The sequence below is a fragment of the Rhinolophus sinicus genome, linkage group LG11 (genome assembly GCF_036562045.2).
Source record: "Rhinolophus sinicus isolate RSC01 linkage group LG11, ASM3656204v1, whole genome shotgun sequence".
Lineage (NCBI taxonomy): Eukaryota > Metazoa > Chordata > Mammalia > Chiroptera > Rhinolophidae > Rhinolophus > Rhinolophus sinicus.
Genome location: NC_133760.1, coordinates 53,402,072 through 53,420,757, shown reverse-complemented (window position 1 = coordinate 53,420,757; position 18,686 = coordinate 53,402,072). Strand labels below are relative to the sequence as shown.

The window sequence follows — 18,686 nt, the reverse complement described above, 5'->3', positions numbered from 1 at the left end:
CCACCAAACGGGCAATTCCTGGTACCACTGTGGGGGTGGTGACTCGAGCTATGGTCAACTGGAGCCTTTGAAAGACATTCACGTTATAGAACCGCCTCAGAAAAAAAGAAGGAACAAATCCTGAACCACTGGAACTCGTCAACAGAGGAGGGAAAGGGGCCAAATGAGGGAAAGCCTAAGCTTCACGCTTGGAGAAATTTCAGAATTCTTTCCTCTCCACAGAGGACATCGTGCTTTCTGACTCTGCAGTCTGAGAGACTTCCCGATGCAAAAACGACAAGAAAAAACACTGCTTTTCACTCCTGCGGCCACTTTCCCTCCCCTTGGTGGCCCTGACTGATTCACACAAGTGGCTCAGGACTCCCGTCCCTGCACCCTGCCCCCCACCGCTGTCCCCAGTTCCTTACCCAGGGGCTTCGCTAGCTTGCTAGCAACAGACATTAAACTCTCTTCTCAAAGTCAAGTGGCTATAGAGTGGTCAGGAGGCCTCAATTCTCCCCAGTCGGTTTGGCCTCAGGTTTTCAATCTGTAAAGTGAGGTGACAAGCGCGTCACAGAGTGGCAGCTGTGCAAACCAGATCAGAGGACACACAGTGTGAGTCCACACACAGCACTGGCCCAGGACACGGCACAGGACGTCACCAGGACACCAGCCTGACGAGGCCTGAAATGAAGCTGGAAAAGGCTCTGTCTGCAGACACTTCCTGCCCCTCCTTAGAATCAGACAGCGGTTTTATCCCGTCCCTGAGTTGAAAGGCAGGCACAGTCAGGACGGACACAGTAATTCCAGAGAGGGGTGACCAAATGCTACTGCCCCTGGAGACCCCACATCTTCTTGTGCAAAGGCAGCAGGGTCGTCCCTGCCTCGTGGGCAGCCTCTGCTCGACCAGAGCTAGACGGAACCTTGGAAGGTCCCCACTGGGTCCCGGAGCACAGCTGAGGACGCGGAGGGACCTGTGCTCTGCGATGCCAGGGGGCCCCCAATCCACATTCCCAGGGCCTTTTCTCAATCCCCTCCTCGCTCAGGCCCCCAAAGTGACCTCTGAAAGGCAAGTGTTCCCAGGCCAGGTCAAGTCCAGCCTCTGCTAACCACTAAGCATTAGGAACTTCAATCCACCCAGCTCCTCATCTTCCAGCCCAAGTTCCTCCAGGAAAAGGGAGTGGGCGGAGCTGAGGTGGGTGGAGGTGACAGGGGGTCTGGGTGAGCTCACAGTCAGCGAGGAAGGAGGCCCCAGGAGACACAAGTGAGAGCCAAGTCACATGGTCTGCCGCAGCCATCTCCCCGTAGGACGCCCACAGGCAGCTTTCCAGCTCCCTTCCCAGGTATGGCCTGGGTTGCAGGCCGCTGCCTCAATCCAGAGGAACCCGAATCTCCACAGGTGGTATTTAGGCCCAAGTCAGGTGATGGGAGGAGGGACGTGTTACAGACCAGGGAGCCTTGGGCGCCACTGACCAAGTCCCATCATCGAGTCTGTGACAGTTAAATTATGTGTCAACTTGGCCAGGCTACAGCACCAATGATTTAATCAAACATGAACCCAGAGGCTGCTGTGAAGATATGTGGAGATGAGCTTGGCAAATACAACCATTGACGTTAAGTGGAGGAGACTGCCCTCCATAATGTGGGTGGGTTTTGCCCAGTCAGCGAAAGGCCTTAGAGCAGAAATGCAGGTTTCCAAAAGAAGAAATTGTGCCCTGAGACCTTAGCATCTAGTCCCGCCCGAGTTTCCGCCAGCTGGCCTGCACTCTCAACGGAGGACTTGACAGCACCCACAAATGCATGAGCCAACTCCTTAAAACGAACCCCTTAATATGCAGATGTACTGTTTAACACATGTTTATATACTAATTATATATTATGTATACCTAATGCATTAATGTGTAATAACTGGATATACATAACATATATATGTATATTAAGGATATACATACATATATATGTATATTAATATATAACAAACATATATTAATATTATACATTAACATTAAAGTACTGTGTTTCCCTGAAAATAAGACGTAGCTGGACAATCAGTTCTAATGTATCTTTTGGAGCAAAAATTAATATAAGACCCGGTATTATATTATATTATATTTATTATATTATATATTTTATATTACATTATGCTTGGTCTTATATTATATTATATAAGACCCGGTCTTATAGTAAAACAAGACTGGGTCTTCTATTAATTTTTACTCCAAAAGACACATTAGAACTGATGGTCTGGCCAGGTCTGATTTTCGGGGAAACACGGTACGTATATTACGGGTACGTATAAGAGATCTCGCTCTCTCCTCTTGGTTCTGTTTCTCTGCAGAGCCCTGACTGACACAGAACCCTAGACCTCCTCACCCACAGCTGGTGCGTGTTGACCTTGGGTGAGAGTCCGGGAGGCTGTCCTGGGCAGGTGAGTGGGCCCACTCAGTCGGCAGGGGGTCTCTGTACATACAGCAGAGCCAAGAGCTGCGAGAAATCCCCACAGGACATAGCTGGACAGAGGACAAAGACGAATGCTTGTCCATTCGGCAGAGTTTAGTGAAAAACAGGAAACAGCCCTAACAGGCCTATTTGTCCTGTCGGGAGAGGATTTGCATAAAGGAGAACAGCAGGTTGAGAGAAGTCCGACCCTCATATTATCGCCGCCTCTCTCTGAGCCTCACCTGGGAAGTGGAGGGAGTCGTTTTGATGTCACTTGTCGGCTAAGTGCTGTGTGCGTTTCCGCCAGGCATCGGGTCACATGTGTTGTAACTAAGCGCCCTTCTCCCTCCATGCGCCAGCGGTCAGTTGATAGCAAGGACCTTGTCATAGCCACCTGAGTGACTCATCCTCCGCAGTCCCAGACACAGGGCAGGACTCCAATGACAATCTATCTTTCCCCTAAACAAGGCTGATTCTGGAGAAGGTGCTAATAAGCTCATTCGTACCCACGTGCAAATGACTGCTGACAGCTCAGAGTGTGGCGAACAGCAAGATCCTACGATAAGGGCATGCTGTTCAAATGGGACATCTTGGGCCTGTAGGCCTTCTGCAGTCAAGGTCAGATGGAGCCAGTGAGCTGTCCCCCAGGAGAGGGACAGCCATTAAGTTCCAAGGCTGTTTTTAGCTCTGATATGATTCTTACTAAGACGAACCTTAAGACAGGGTCTGAAAAGACCAGCTCTGGGTTTCTGGAGAGGGTTTCTTTTACCCACAAATAACATTCCAAACCACCAATAGACGCTGTGGTAGCCTTAGTGCTGACCCCTCTGTGGGTCTGTCCCACGGACCCCAATGGCCCTCGGTCAGACCTGAGGCCCCCGAGAGCTGGCCTCCCCACCGGCCCTGCCTACTGCTCCCCAGGCAGCTCTGGCACCATGGGGTAAAAAATCAAGTGGGTTTTGGTCTATGTTTGAAGACAAACTACAGGAGGGAACACCGCAAATTGGAATAAAATTGGCACCCCGGGAACATTTTTATAAGGTCACAGGGCTGTTGGTTGGCTCTGAGACACACCCTCCTCTATGCAGGAGGGTCTTGTGCAAGAGTAGAGCTCAGAGACCTCCTTCTGCTCCTAACCACCTACCCATGTGGCTCTGGGACTCGGCCCAGGAGCCAAAGTCCGCAGTGGTTTCCAGCTCAGAATTTCAGAATATCAGATGTCCGTATTTATAACACCACATAGCCAAAGATTCTTCCCAAACACATTCTACAGGTGCCCAAGGAGTCTTCCATCCCAGCTTGCTGTGTCACCCACCCCCTCTACGCCAGCACGTCATAGACTGAACAGTACAAGGAGATCAAAGGAAACAGCAACACTGAGGACTTAAAAAGCCAGGGCTTCCCGCACCACGCACGGTGAAGAGAAGTGCTTTATTTTTGTCCGTTCACTCTCACTTTCATCCGGGGTGGACTGGCTGTTCCAGAAGCATTTGGCCACAGTTTTCAGGCTAACAGTCCCCACCCATCAGTGGATCATGAAATCGATTTCGTGAACCATCGAAATATCAACTAGAATAAGATAAGGAGGCATCTCACTGTTCCGTAAAATTCTTGTTTCAGTTATTTGCACACGTACGCACGAATCCAGAATAAAATGTATGCCTTACTGCGTTCTGAACAAAAGAGCCTGAACAATTCTGCACTGGATGAGCTTTGAAGCAGGACCAGTAGATTTCCGAGAGGAGATGACCCTTTGTCCTTCCCCATGTCACCAGAGTGGACGATGATGAGCACCATCTGTTTTCCTCTGTCCTGGCTGAAGCCCTCTGGCCTCTCTTTGTACTTTGTGCCCAGAAATATGCCCAGAGTGAAGAGACAGAGAATCACATCCCTTCACTGTCATCGGGAGGTGGGCATTTCTCTCCTCCCCTGTCATCTCATCCGATCTGTCCCCCCTCTGGCCCTCTGAGCAGTGGACACTGCTGCTCCTGCCAACCTCAGCAGCCCCCGGGCCACTGCTGGACTCAGAACAGCAGTGTGAGTCACCACCACCCAGGGCCCCTCAGAGTTGTACCTGTCAGCACCTCTACCCAACTGGCCCAGGCCTGCTGCCGGCCCCCTGGACTCCTGACGCCTGAACCCAAGGAAATAATGCAGCCACAGGGCGTTACAGTGGGAAAAGAGCTCAGAAACCCTCCAAATCAGTCCCCTTCTCTTCCAGGCGGGGCGATGGATGTCCAGAGAGATTTCAGCGAGTTGCTCAAAGCCACGTGGTGGACTCATGACCCAGCCAGAACCGAATCCTGGTCATACAACTTCTCGCCAAGTTCTCTTTCCAGCACACCCTGCTCTTTCCAGCTGATTTTGACCTTCTAGTCTATGTTTCTATTACATAAGATGAAAACAACTTTATCTTCCCAAGTCACAGAGCAGATGGGAGCCCCTGGCATAGGTCTGGCTCTACCAGGCACACAGTAAATGTCAGGCGCAACCATTCCCTGAGGCCATCCTCTCACTTAACTTCTGTTGGAATCTATACCTCCATCCTTCCTCCAGTGACTAAGTTCTTGTGCGGAACCACCCTTCTCTGTCATTCGTTGGCCTGAGTGAATCTGTTACTTCCAAGGAACCCTCCACGCCTGTGATCATGGCCATTAGAGTGAGATGCGCTGAGGTCACCACAGTAACCTGTGTCCTCCTGCCAAGTGAAGGCTGGCGGGCGCTCTGCAGAGAGGCTCTGGGAGCTGCCTGACAAAGCCTAACACAGCAGGTACGTGGAGACCAGCGGGTCCAGGTGATGGCATCTGCCCACTTCCCCTTCCATCCATGGCCTGCTGACGGCCATGTCAGGCACACACTGGGCAGCTCCATGTGGACAATCAGAGTTCTCAGGTACAGAAACGCACTGGGAGCCCACAAGCTAGCTGCGGGGCCTGCCCGAAGCTCCCCTAGGTCTGGGGTTATCGGTCTACCTGGGGACGGAAGCTGGAGTGGTCACTTCATCCTGTGTCCATGGCTCTGGTCCTTCCAGAACGCAGGGGGGGGGCGGTGCACTGCACACACGCAGACTCAGGGCCCTGAGCTGAGGGGATCCGGCTGAGGCCTGGCCCACACGCAGAGAAGATAAATGAGCAGAGAGAAGCTCCCTGGTTTAAGCAGCGAGAGGACCGGGAAGGTCTGGGAAGCCAGGCCCTTCTCTCAGGCCCAGCCGGCCAGTGTGGACCCTGTATTGAGGGCTGTAGCTGCCTCGCTCCAGAGGGAAGCGAGCACTGGCTGCAGTCACCAGGCAGCCTCAGAACGTCGGGAGGGGGTGGACGAGTCCTAAGGCCCCGCGGGACATCGAGGGGGTACGGGGTACCTGCGTTTCTGGTGGGGACCCAAGGCCACAAACCACGCACTAATGAATCCAAACAAGGAATTTACTAGGTTTTTTTGTTATTTGTTTTTTAGCTGCCAACAAAATCCAGTCCTTTCCGGAGGGGCTCATTATATAAGGAGGGGAGAGAAGAAAAATGCTGGATGGGAAGCCAAAACCAGAACGGCAGAAACTTCTATATCAGCTGCTGCCACGGCAGGGAGTCAGGTACAAAACACAGGGCTTGTTTTTCAAGGAAGGAAAACAAATGTCTGCTTCTCACATGCTACTGCGTTAAAGGCCCTCATCTCTTAGGAGGCCCTGGTCACTGAGATGACCTCGTGTGCAGGACGTGTCCCCGGGCCACGGATCTCCCTTTGGGCCAGGAGGCGGCTAGGAAGAAACATCTCCCTGAGTGTGTCCTCAGCATTTCTCACCTGCTCCCCGCTGGAGTGGTTTGGGATCCTTATTTCTTGGTGAAAAAGCACAGAAGATTCAGGGCCAGGTCCTGGGCGGACATTCCCAGAGCTGGAGATGGGGATTGTCTGTCTCTTGGCAACTCCAGCCCTTTCATTTTCACTCAAGTCACCACCAGTGTCCTGGAAGCCTCTGGACCACATCTCTGCCCTTTGCACCAATGAGGTCCTGGGGACACCCCCCTACTCGTAAAACATGGGGCCCCAGGGCCACAACCAGATCCTTGTACCCAGTGCGTGGACTCTAACCTCCCAGAACTTCCGTGGGGAGCAGACACTTCCCGAAGACTGTTCTAAACTCGTCTGGGAGCCCAGCGTGTCCATGAAGAAGAAACCCCACACCACAGGTCCACCCCACAGGTCCAGTCCTAAGGAGGGCACGTGGAAATAGCCATCAGAAATCACAAATGCACTGCCCTTTGAGCAGTCATTATACTTCTGGGAAGGTCTCCTAGAAATAGGAAGGATGCACAAAGTTCCCGCTGCCTGTGGAAGTCAGCCTGTGACTTCCACCGGGGAGACTGGTGAAACTAGAGTGCCCCAGAAGAATATGCTGCAGAAAAGAAAAGATCTCCTGGATACGTGAAGGGTAAGCAAGCAATGGATCAGACTATACGATGTAACAGAGATCCCTGCGTGTTAGAAAGTGGGAAAAGACTGCTCTCCTGATTGCGGCGTAGGACTGGGTCTGGTTCCCCCATAGCCTCACCAATAGATCACGCAGTCAGACTTTTGGCAAAAGAGCACATCAGCAAGGCAGGGTGAAGGGACTCTGAATCTTTGGTGACGCATTAGGGACAAAGAAAAGTCCCTGGAACTAAGAAAGCCTTTGGGGGTGTTCTCTCGGTGAGCTCCTAAATGGCTCAAGGGCTGACTTCACTGTTTATTACCAAAACAACAACAACAACAAAGCAGGGGATGATGCAGGCTGGGGATTTGTGGGCTCAGGTGGGAGGTAGCAAAAGTAGCAATGGAGGCTTTTACAGTGTTTTCAGTCTTTCGAAAAGTGGGAAGGAAACCGCACACTTGCCCGCGACCGCCTAAGCGAGGAGGACGGCGCGTCTCGGCTTTTAGCTGGAATGCCGTCAACTCTGGTAACTGATTGTCTGTGGCCGGCATCAGCAATGACTACACCCTGCAGGAATTATTTATTGACAAAGACGTGTGACACAATCTTTCAAAACTTAGGATGAATGGGAAGGACCAGAAGAAGTCTTGGGGTTTTTTAAAAAATATGTTAGATCCACTGATGTATTTATTCACTTAAACATCTGTTAAGTGGCCACCGTATGTCTGGAATTGTGGGGGGGAGTCACAGGTAAGACACAGACCCACCCTCAATCTCAAGATGGGGGTGGAGCAGGCAAAGGGACAGCAGGGGCCTTTGGGGTGACGGACGTGGCTATTTCATGGTTGTGGCGATGGTCGCATGACTGCGTACATTCATCACAACCCATCGAATCGTATGCTTAAAATTGCTGATTTTGTTGTGTGCAGACTACATGTCAATACGTCGACCCAAAAGTGACCAGTCAACCACCACCCATCCCCATACCACAGGGGAGAAAAAAGAAAAACAAGCAATCTACAGACATTTGTGTTGTTAATCCTGGAACGTTGAATCTTCTTTTTCACACAGTGGAAGTAGCATTTTCAGGAACCAGCTGTGCTGTGGTGACAGTTATACTCTATTCTCTAGCAGAACTGTCTGCTTTCGATCATCCTCCTGGTGCCAAAGCACCTGTTACACCTATCAGATAGGGCACAGATGTCCCTTCTTCCTCTACCTGGGATCCAAAAGGCCAGCATTTCGCCCTCCAGAACTCAGTTTAGATGCACAGTTGCTACACATCCAGGAGGAAAATGTGTTGGACACCAAAAGCCCAACTTCTCAGAAAGGTCAACCACCAACAGTGTGAGGTGGCACAAACCTACCTAGGTACTTAAACTGCCCATCCCGAGGCCCTTTATTTGGGTCAAGGCAATATATACGGGGGCACCAGGAGGGAGAACTCATCACCCTGACCCCCTTCTCTGACTAGCTCATTACTCTGGAGGAGTTCATCTCAGAAGAGGACCCTGCAGGCCTACGAGATAGAACAGAGAACTTTGATGGGGTGGAGATGGTCAGACAGATAAGTGCTTGGGTAGGGACAGTTGGGGGAGCACCCGAGTGGGGACCCTAGACTTCAGGAAAGGCCCTCGGAGTGGGGAGGGGATGCCCGGTGGCACTCGTGGGCTGAGGCCACAGTCCTCCACCACCTCTCTATGAACCAACCACCCTTTCCCCGCAGCCAAGTAGGAAGTGGAGGGGTCACTGAGCACCAGGAACACAGCGGCTATTTAAACGTGGTGAAGAACGTCACCCGCAGTCAGCTTATCTCGTTTTCCGTCAACCCGACATGCTTACTCTGCAGCATTCCAGACGCTGCCACGGCCGCAGGAGCTGAGACCCTGAAGTACCTCCAGTGTCAGAGACTGGGTGATGTCGGTTTGTTTCACTGCTAAGTGCAGGCTACAGCACTCTAGTTTTTGACAGTTAGCATTCCAGATAAGGCAGCTGGCAGCTCTCAGTCAGGACTCTGGTAACCAAAGTACCTAGGCATTTGGGATTATTAAAAAAAATACTCTTTGGATTTTTTTTTTTTTTTTCTGCCATTGCACAACGATTTCCTTATCTTTTTCCATGAATGCAATTAGGGAGAGCTGATTTGGGGGTGGGGCGGGAACTGCTAAAGTTGGTGTCTAGTTGAACCTTGAGGAGGAAGGTCTAGAATCTTCTTTTTAGATAAACGAGCAGGAGGGGAAAAGGTTGAGTCCAACTCAATCCACTCTAAGAGTCTTCTTTTCTGCAAAGCTGGTCCTCAGCGCATATAAGACGCTGCTCAGAACCCAGGAGGTTCCCACACAGAGGGATCTGGATGGGACCCAGAACCGTACATTTTAACAAATCTCAGGAGACTGTGCAGGTGGGGTGGGCCACACTCAAAACACTTGGGGCGCTGGTCCACTGGCTGAAGCCTCCCCTCCCCACGCTGCAGACAGTGGGGGAGTGGGTCTCGTCTACCAAGCAGGGCTTTGGAAAGGAAGAGGGGAGGTGAAGAGAGAAAACAAAGCGGCAGGAGTTGAGCCTCCGGCCTCCCCCCAGCTCTGCAGGCCTCAGAAAGCACCGCCCTCCCCTCGGGGTGAAGCTGCTGCTGAGACGGCCCAGCGCCCTCTCTCCAGGCAGCCAGAAGGAGGAGACATCCTGGGGAGAGTGGCCAGATGGCTGTTAGTGAGGCTACCAAGAGTTTGGCAAAGCCTGAAAGGGTGTCCTGACACTATCCCAAGAGACCTAGAAGAAAGGGGTTCCCAGGCCCCCAAGCTGGCAGCTCAAAGCCCCTTACCCCACCCCCAGGCCTGACCGGAGCACGTCCCTCCTCTCCTCCTCCAAGACCCATCCTTCTTTCTAAGTGTCCCCTGGACTTGTGTTGGAAGCCTCTGTGATTGGAGCAGATAAGTGCGGATGACTCAGAGTGAGTGGGTAGTGACAGATGCCTGCTGCCAGCTCCGAGCCAGGCCTGGCGGCTCTGGGTAAATGCCTGGCTGGGGTCTTGGCCTGACATGAAGGACAAATCCCACCAGGGGCCAGAGGGCTCTGCAAATCTGAGTGGAAAATCTGTTCCACACAAGAATCCCAGCACAGACCTGCACCCGCCGAAGCCCAGCCCAGGAGCAGCAGCAGAGTCTCCAGGAAGCCGTGGTACCATAGGAGTCACACCAGCCTCCCTCACAAGGAGTGCTGCTGCCCCGCCTGGTGTTGGGGGGGCTCTGTAGGGGCTGTGCAGCCACCCCCACCCCGCCCCAGCGTCTGGTACTCTCATCTTCGTCAACTCGATTTCAAAGCAGATCACCCCTGCTCATGGCTAAAACGCAGACACCCTCTAAGGACACACCAGACTCTCCGCTCACTCCTGACTCTGAAATAGGAGCGCTCACCTGAGGGCTGGTCTGTCCCGTCCTCTTACTGGGGGAGGTTCGGTTTGCCATCCAGAAAACTCACCTTCAGAACCACCTACTTCCTCCCACAGCCAGGGAGGGAAGACCCAGTGCTGGCAACGGCAGTGAAAAGACGAGGGTCAACTTCATTTTGGGGTCAGTATAAAAAATTACCCTTCGGATCGTTATTGGTGAAAATATGCCTAGAAGTGTTTTCACACGTCTCCCTTGGATAAGAAGCACGGGTGGGCAGGATTTACCGTCTGGTGGCAGTGGTTGGTCTACAGCACTAGAGAGGCTGGACCTCAACGATCCCCAGAGCTATGGCGACCTCAGGGTCAGTGTCACTCTCATCTAAAAGGAGCCTTAGGTGTTCAGCCATCACACCTCCTGTTCTGTTATCGTGTTTCCTTCCTGAGAGAGGGAGCCCCACACCCAGTATGGTTCATGGAAGATTCTGCTGGTTGGCCCCACTTGTTGGAGGGCTGGGCACTGCCCCACCTAACAGAGGATCACCAGCCGTCTGTTTCCTCATGACCTTTTCCCGAACACAGGCTGTCCCAGGTCACCCTTCACCTTGGAAGTCTCAGAACACCCCAATTTTACTTCCCGTCATGAAAAACGTGACTTAGCCGAGGCAGCTTGCAAATCAAGGAGAATGTCTGTGTGGAAGGTCAAAAAACATGAGCTGTATGGGTTACAAGAAAAGAAAAAGCCGGACAACGTTTTCTGAGGCTCAGTGCTTTGTCTTATTTCTCTCCCACTCCTGATTCCATGTCTGGTTTTATCTCCAAGAAGCAGGGAGAGCCTGTCCCAGGAACTCCCAAACCACTGGAGCCCTGGACCCAAAAGAAAAAAAGGACCGGGCGGGGAGAGAACGCTGACCCCCAACTCCACGGCGCTCTGCTCTACCCCCTGGGGCTGTCTGGAACCCCCACCCAGGTGCCAGTCCCCCATCACTGCAGTGGGGTAATTGTGGCGCAGCCTGCAGACGGTGGGCTGGCTTGCCTCCTCCCACTGCCTCACCGGTGTCTGTTCTCTTATTTACTGAATCTGTACAGTGAAGCTCTAACTCACGGCTGACTAACGAGCTGAAGCCATTATTACTAGGCAGATGGCAGACTCGCTTAAAAACAGACATTAAACAATAAAATGCCACCACATAGCTTGCCTGCAAAGTAAAATCAAAACAAAAACCTGAGTCTGGCTTTGTTTTTCTTCTACTTTCTCCCTGCCTAGGGTGAAGGATGCTAAAAGAAATCAAGAAAGGGATTTTTGATCCAAGGGGGAGAATACAAACAGGCTCCTGTGACTCTTCAAGAGGGTCTCAGCAGGGGAACCACACTGAGATAACAGACAACTGACCGGAGGGAAAGATAGGCTGTCCACATGGGATGGGCTGGTGGGATGGCGACCGAACTTGACCATCGCCCAGGACAGATAAAGAACTGGCCGGACTGCAGCAGAAAGGGAACTATAGGAACCCAACAGAACCCAAAGCCCTCCTACCTTGATTTCCTGACGAATAACCAAGGTGACAAGACCTAGAGAACTCTATCGGAAGCTACGTCAAGTCCAGGCACTGCTTTGAGAGGTGTCCTGCTGGGCTCAGCTGGGGCACTGCACAACTGACCGCTCACCTGAAGCCGGGGTGCTGTTCACTGATCATCTGTTGTGTGCTGGCAACTGGCCCTTGGTCAACTGGTCTTCACACCAACGCTGTGAGGCCTCACTGTTACCAGCTTTAGGCGAACCATCAGGCTCAAAAAGACAAAACAATTTGCCCGGGTTCCCAGCTGGTAAAGAGTAGGACACAGCTTCAAACCCAAGTCTGAGACCCAAGCCCAGGGCCCAGGGGCTCTGGGGCTAAAGTGGGGACGTCGCTGGCTCCCTGGGTTTCAGGTGCCTGTGACTGGATCGCAGCCTTCTCATCAGTAACTGAGCCTAGAACCCTGTTGCCTGTCATGCTCCTGGGTGAGGTTTGTTCCAGGCAGACCACAGGTTTGCTGGAGAGCATGCAAAATTCACGGGCATGCACTGTCCACTCCTGGTGTGATGATACGGAGACCTTGGGGCTGGAAAGGTTGGGGACGCACGGAGCCTTTGAGGACCCACTGGCTTGTAGGTCTGGCTTCAAATCCTTGCTAAGCCACCTTGCCATGGTGTCAGGTAAGATGCAAGTTTTCAGTACCAGCTGTTGCCCACCTGCCCGTATGGGGCAGTGGGAGGGGCTCTCAGACTCAGAGGGCCTGAGCTGAACCCTAGTTTGCCATTTACTGGCTACGCAACCTGGTAAGTGATTCAAGGTCACAGAGCCTCCATTTCCTCATGTGTAAAATAAGGCAGAGCTCCCAGGGGTGTCAAGGAAATTAAAATAATTAACATCCACGAAAATGTCAAGCATGGTGCCTAAAACATAGGCAACACATATTTACCAAAACATAAACAGCTGACAGCCGTTTAAAAGGCGATTTGGAGACGAATCCTTCTAAGAAATGGAAACCCTGGCTGACCACAGGGAGTTATCAGTTGAATCCATCTGCACGAACTAACTGAACACAACCTAATACAAACACCGCAGAAAACTGAAGGTAGAGGCATTGACCTGCACGAGCCCACGGGCTGAGTTTGAGGGGATGCAAGACAAGGATTGAGCAGGGCTGGCGTGTGTGTGCGCATTGTATGGGAGTGAGGGATACGTGACAGGAAGACAAAGGTCTGTAGTTTGAAGGTGCGAGTGAGAGGGTTGGGGAAATCCAGGAAGGATTCCACTGGCTCACAGCTGAGCTGAAATGAGATCCCGAAATGATCACTTCCAATGCCAGGGATCCCTGACTGTCCTGACCATCAGTTCATGGAGCTGAGACCAAGCGTCTCCCTCCGCTGGAATGGCCAGCGCCTGGCACGTAGGCATTAAGTCTGTGCAATAAAGAGCTGGTTTTCATCCTAACCTGCAGTCCAGCCCTGAGGAGCAGCCCAGGCCTGGGATGAGGCCCACCCATGCGTCCTTCGTCTGCCATTTCTCGCTTCCTCAGCCCTGCAGGGCACCTGCTTCCCTTCCCAGCTCAGCCCTGGGACTTCAGGTACAGCAAGACGAAGTGTCTTGGAGATCCTAGATTTTCAAGCATGTTCACTGAATGAACTTATTAACCTTCAGTTTCCTCTTCTATAAAAAGTTTACACCTGTCTCAAAGGTCAAACGTCAGCTTAAAGAAACAAACACCAAAAGCCTGGGGACCTTTGATCTATCTAGCCTCCTGAAGTTTCTGTGCAAACTGGGGAAACAGCTGAAACGGTGAGCAGGCCTGGACGTAAGTGGCCGAGTTACCGCCTCTCTGGGTCAGTGAGCGAACTGGGCTGTTCTGAGTTGGAAGACAGCCTGGCCCCGAGGTCCAGAGCCCACGGGCACTGGTCCTCTCTCGCTGCGTTTGTTTCTCACATTCTGAGGAAGCTTTGTGGGCTGAGCCTTCCACTGCCCTCCCTTCTGCTCTTTCTCTTCTCTTATCTACTCACACCTATCAGCACCTAAAAAGCTCCTTCATTTATGTTCTGGGGTTTCCCCTGCACTCAGACGTAAGCCTCTTGGCAGCACCATTCTGTGTCCTGTTGTCCCCAGGCCCAGGGAGGTGCCTACGGAGCCCCCGCCCCGATGTACAGCCCTCTCCCAACTGCTCCAGGGCACCCTGTCGCTTGTCGTTGGGCGCTGAAAGCCATCGTCCAGTGCTTGATTCTCTACTGCCCCATGAGTCTTGCACTAACATTCTCTTTTCCGCCCACTTCCCTCGAAAGTCAGAAACACAGCATCAAGCCTTCTTCTTCTGTTAGAACACCCCACCCCCACCGCAGGTCCTTCCCAATCACTAGGAAGCAAATACCACCAATCACAGACTCGAAGATGCAGTTCTCTTCACGCGTAACTAGTGCTGCCCCGGCTTAGGGACAGGGATTATAGGGCAACCCCCACGCCCAAAAATAAAACCCCAAACTAAATGGCTTGCTCAAAGCACCGTGTCAGCCGAGGTGGGGCTGAGCGGGCTGTGTCGTCCAGCCGGCAGCTAAGCCCCTTATTGCTGTGCGGACTCCCCCACAGTTCCAGCTTCGGGTCTCAGCCTCCACCCCTCGCTCCCCACCAGAGAAACAAGCCTCAGTCACGGGTGAGGCATCTCCCATCTCCTCTTCCTTCCCTTTCTGCCTTTCTCCCTCTCCTCCTATCCTCTGTTTGTTCAATGTATTCCCCAGAAGTTAGAAAGCAACAAGTATGCTTTCTGGAGCTCACACCCCTCCCACAGGAGACCAGACGCCTTGTGTATGTGGTCAAACTGTGCCCAAAGGTCCCCTGCCCCCTCACCCCCTATCTTTTCCAAGTGGGACAAATGTAATAAATGATCACTCAGGGAAAGGGAGAGCAAAGGCAGGGAATATCATCTCCACTAAGATTTCAGCGAGGGAACTTGAAGCCAGGATTGAAAGGTTCAAAGTGGGGGGCTCCCCTCACCTCACCCAGTAGCTGGTGGGGGAGGAGGGATAAGACTCAGAGCAGGAACAGAGATGAACACGCCCACACACATACATACCACCCGCACGAGTTACTCTCTTTAAATCACCAAGAAAAGTTACGTAAGGAGAAAACACACGGCTTCAAGGTACAGAACATTTGGTTCCTCCTGGGGGTGTTTAATTTCATAAGACCCCCCTCCCCCAGCAGAACCACACAGCAATTCAGCATCCGTCTTGCATACAGAGGAGACAAAGCATCAACACGGGAAAAGCGGCACACGCAAATGTACAATCACCACGCATTCAGAAATCGAGCTCTGGAAGGTCTGCTTACTCAGCCCCAGGTGGTCCTAGAGGCCTCCTCTGGCCGGGCGCTAATCAGAAGTGCAGGGCTGCAATGTGCTGGTGACAGGGAGACACACAGCGCTCCCAGCTCTGCAAAATCCTGCCGCCTCTCTCCAAAGGCCCATGGGAGGAGGGCTTTCCCAGTCCCTCCAGCCCGGGCGACTTTTAGGGTTTGGCTGCTCTCCGAGCTGCTGCCGCTGCACGCCTGCAACAGATGGAGACCAGGCTCCGTGAGTTCCCAGTCCCCAAAGCCGTGCAACAAGCGGACGGCAGACAGCACGAGCTGGCCTGAGCCAGCGCAGGCGACAGTCTTGTTGGCTAGAGCTGCTGTGCTGCTCCAAACACAGGCAGCGCGCCAGCAGGTCCCCTCAGTGACGGGCTGCAGCAAACTGTCATTACGACCTGTGTCTGGGGCTGCTCGGGAGGCACCTCCTTACTCCACAAGCAAGTGAGCAGGAGGGAGGGCTGAGCCAGGTCTTTTAAAAAGACAGGCAGCAGGGCGAATGAAGGCAGCAGAGGCCGATGATGAAGCAGGTGATGGAACTTGGGCTCGAGGTCCTCTGGCCACCACAGCCCTGTGCTCTACTGTCCCCATGTCCCTTCAGGCAAAGGCCAGCTACCTTTGGAGGAAAACAACATGGTGGCTTCAGAAACCTGGACTCCCTGGGGACCCCTACCCTTGGCATACAGAGAAAGCAGGGTTCTCTCTGGTGACAATGATGGCTAAGGCCCTTCCAAGAGGCTTTGCTTGTGAAATCCCCATTTAAAACCCTGGTTCTGAAACCCTGGACCCCCAAGCCTGACCAGACAACCTGCAAACATCCGGAAGGCAACACGGCCCCCCCCTGTATGAACCACGTCTTATTTTCCGGAATTCTGAAGCTTTGACATGGGAGGGGGGTCTTGCTGACCCGGGAGGGACTGCCCCTCCCAGGTCAGCCAGTCCCTCTAGGTAGTAAACTGCTGCTTACCTGGGACCCTCCTTTCACATGCAGACCAACCAATCCAGAGTCCACACCCCCTCACCTACGCTATCAGTTCTCACACCTGGACTCCTATCTCCCTGCCTTAAAACCTCCAGGCAGGTATCAGACAACTAGGGACAGTCCCTGCACCCAGAGCCCACGGACATGACTCAGACCCACCAGTCCTAAGCCTGCACACCTTGCCTCACCTGGTCATTCCTGAGGGAACCTCTGTAAAGGCCCGCCCCCAATCTTCCTCAGCTCCTGTGCCGCCTGAGCCGCCCCGTGGGGTCCTGCAGGGCCTGCTGGCCTCCTGCTTCCAGGTTTGTGCTATAACACACTTTCCCCCATGACAGTCATTCAGGTGTCTGTGTGTCTTCCCAAATCCTGGGTCAGCCTTTAACACACTGCCTTAAGGGGTGTGCAAGCTGGTTGGGAGGAAAATCGATTTGAGTCGTTAGGAGAAAATGAGGGTCCCCTTTTCAGAACCCTGCACTGGTCACTATGACAGAAAATGTACTAATGACTTCAACTCTTCAGCAATGGAGGAGTTGCTTTGAAACACAACGAGTGACCCGTCGCTGAAGGTGTTCAAGCAGAGGCAGATTCTCTAAAGAATCTATTCTTTGATACTATGAGATGATTTGGCTGGAAAATTTGTGGTTCCGGTTGGGGTGATGGACATGAAAGGTAGAAAAGAAGACGTGGATGAAGCATGCGGAAAGGCTTCATGGAGGTGACGAAAGGACATTGTCGCATGGCTGTCCACCAAGGGTCATAGACAAAAGAGGCAACTGAGGAAGAGTCTGGTCTTTGGGAAACTTGGAATGGGGTTGGGATTCTGTGGCTTTCTTAAGGTGACTTTCAGCCCAGCACAGAAAGGGGCAGTCACTGTCCATCCAAGGGTCCATTCTGAGATCAGAGACAGCAGAGGCATGGCATGGTGGCAAGATCTCTCTGGCAAGATCTTAACCTGACAAAGTCACCTTAAGCTGGAACACTGTTTTGTCATCTACAGAATGAGCAATGTGCCACCTGAGGTCCCTTCAGGTCCTTTCAGGCCTGAACACAAACATTCTGTGAGAATAGCCCAGCTCAGTCATCTCTCTGAATGTCAGGTGCTCCTCTGAGAAAAGAATCTGAGTGAAAACACTGGCTCTGTACATCTCCCAGGGCTGTTGTGGGGATAACGGATGGGCAAACATTTGGGCAAAAATAAGCATGCGCTTGGGATGTGTGGAATTACTCTGGAACTGGAGGGCAGTACTAGCATAAATTCGTGGTTTAGCAAAAAGAAGGTGTCATGAAGTGATGAGTGAAGGCCATCATCCTGCAGCCAGTCCCCGGGCACAGGTACAGGTGTTCCCAAGAGACCCAGCCAATCACAATATTTTGTCCTGCTGGTTCTGGAGCCTTGCTGGGATAGCTGGGCTTGCTTTATTATCTGTGTGCTTTATTCCAAAGCATACAAACAAGCCTGAAGAAAAAAACTCCTAAGTAGTTTGGCTTGGAATAGCTGGAAATGCCAGGGAAATGGGCTCCACCATCCAAAGTGTTCAAAGGTTTGCTACATTAGGAAACTAGCACCTGGAAATGACGGATGGGGTGTGAGTGGCTTTTTTGCAGGTCTGACTGCCAGCAATCCTGCATCTCCAGTTTGAGACTTAGCAGCACAAACAACTCTGCTTCAGCTTGCAAACTCCCAACCACAAATACGGTTATTGTTTTCCCCTGCATCTACTCTCGCTTCCAAAATCTCCACTGCACCCTAGGTTTATGCTTCCTCTTCTGGCTCTCCTTGGAGAAGGGAGGTCACCTCTTTTGAAGGAGAAGCACCAGCAGATCGAAGACGTCAGTAAAGGCGGAACCATTGTTGGCCCAGCCTGCAGATCTCGGGAACATTCCTGTCTGTGGCACATCCCTCTGACTCCCCCTGCTCGTCAACCTTCCTGAACACTGCTTTTTGAGCATTATTCTCAGCATCCTCACAAGACCGAAAAAGACAAAGCAAAATCAAAACACTAGCTCCGTGCTACCTACAGGACAAACTCAAGCTCTTCAGGGCAGTATGCCAGGTCCTTGAGAGCCTGCCTACAGTCATCCAACCTTCCAACCTCTCAGACCTGCACAGAGCTATTACCCAGAGTTCTCCTGGGTCCCTCTCCACCCCCAGGAGGCTTCCGTGGCATCTGTAGGTGATGACCCTGCGTCTGTCCTGGAACTGATTTTCTGAGTGTGTTTTTAGTGCTGGGCACTTCCATAGGCTATCTCAACCTGCACAACAAGGACATGGATAAAATACTATCTATCTTGTCAATAAGGAAATTGTAGCTCAGAGAGGCTAAGTCACTGAGGTTACAGCCGTGGCAATGCCAGGCCCAATCACAGGTACCTTCCCTCCAAAGCCTGGCTTCTTCATTCCTCACTGTTCTAACAGGGTCACGCCCCCATCCACTTTAATTAATTTACTTTTGCTTATTTGTATCTTCTGGTTTTCCTGTGGCACAGGCTTACTGAGAACCTGCATAAATAAGAATTAGAGGACTATGTTCATACTCTAGAAGTTGGTTGTTCCCTTTTCAGGGGTCCACCCCAAAGCAAATCTGAAATGCAAATGAAGATTTTGCACAAAGACCGCCTCTGCAGCAGTGG

The 18,686-nt window shown here is 52.2% G+C and overlaps 1 protein-coding gene across 3 annotated transcripts in view; it reads right to left on the bottom strand.

Moving 5' to 3' along the window:
• PRKAG2 (protein kinase AMP-activated non-catalytic subunit gamma 2) overlaps positions 1-18,686 on the bottom strand; it is a 189,673-nt gene that overhangs the window by 131,493 nt on the left and 39,494 nt on the right. Inside the window, exon 1 of one of the 3 annotated variants that reach the window (XM_019712808.2) lies at positions 15,059-15,474. The exons of the other annotated variants lie outside the window; for them this stretch is intronic. The gene's annotated coding sequence lies outside the window, so the exon portion shown is untranslated. Of the gene's footprint in view, positions 1-15,058; positions 15,475-18,686 lie in introns of those variants that run through there. 3 annotated transcript variants of the gene reach the window in all.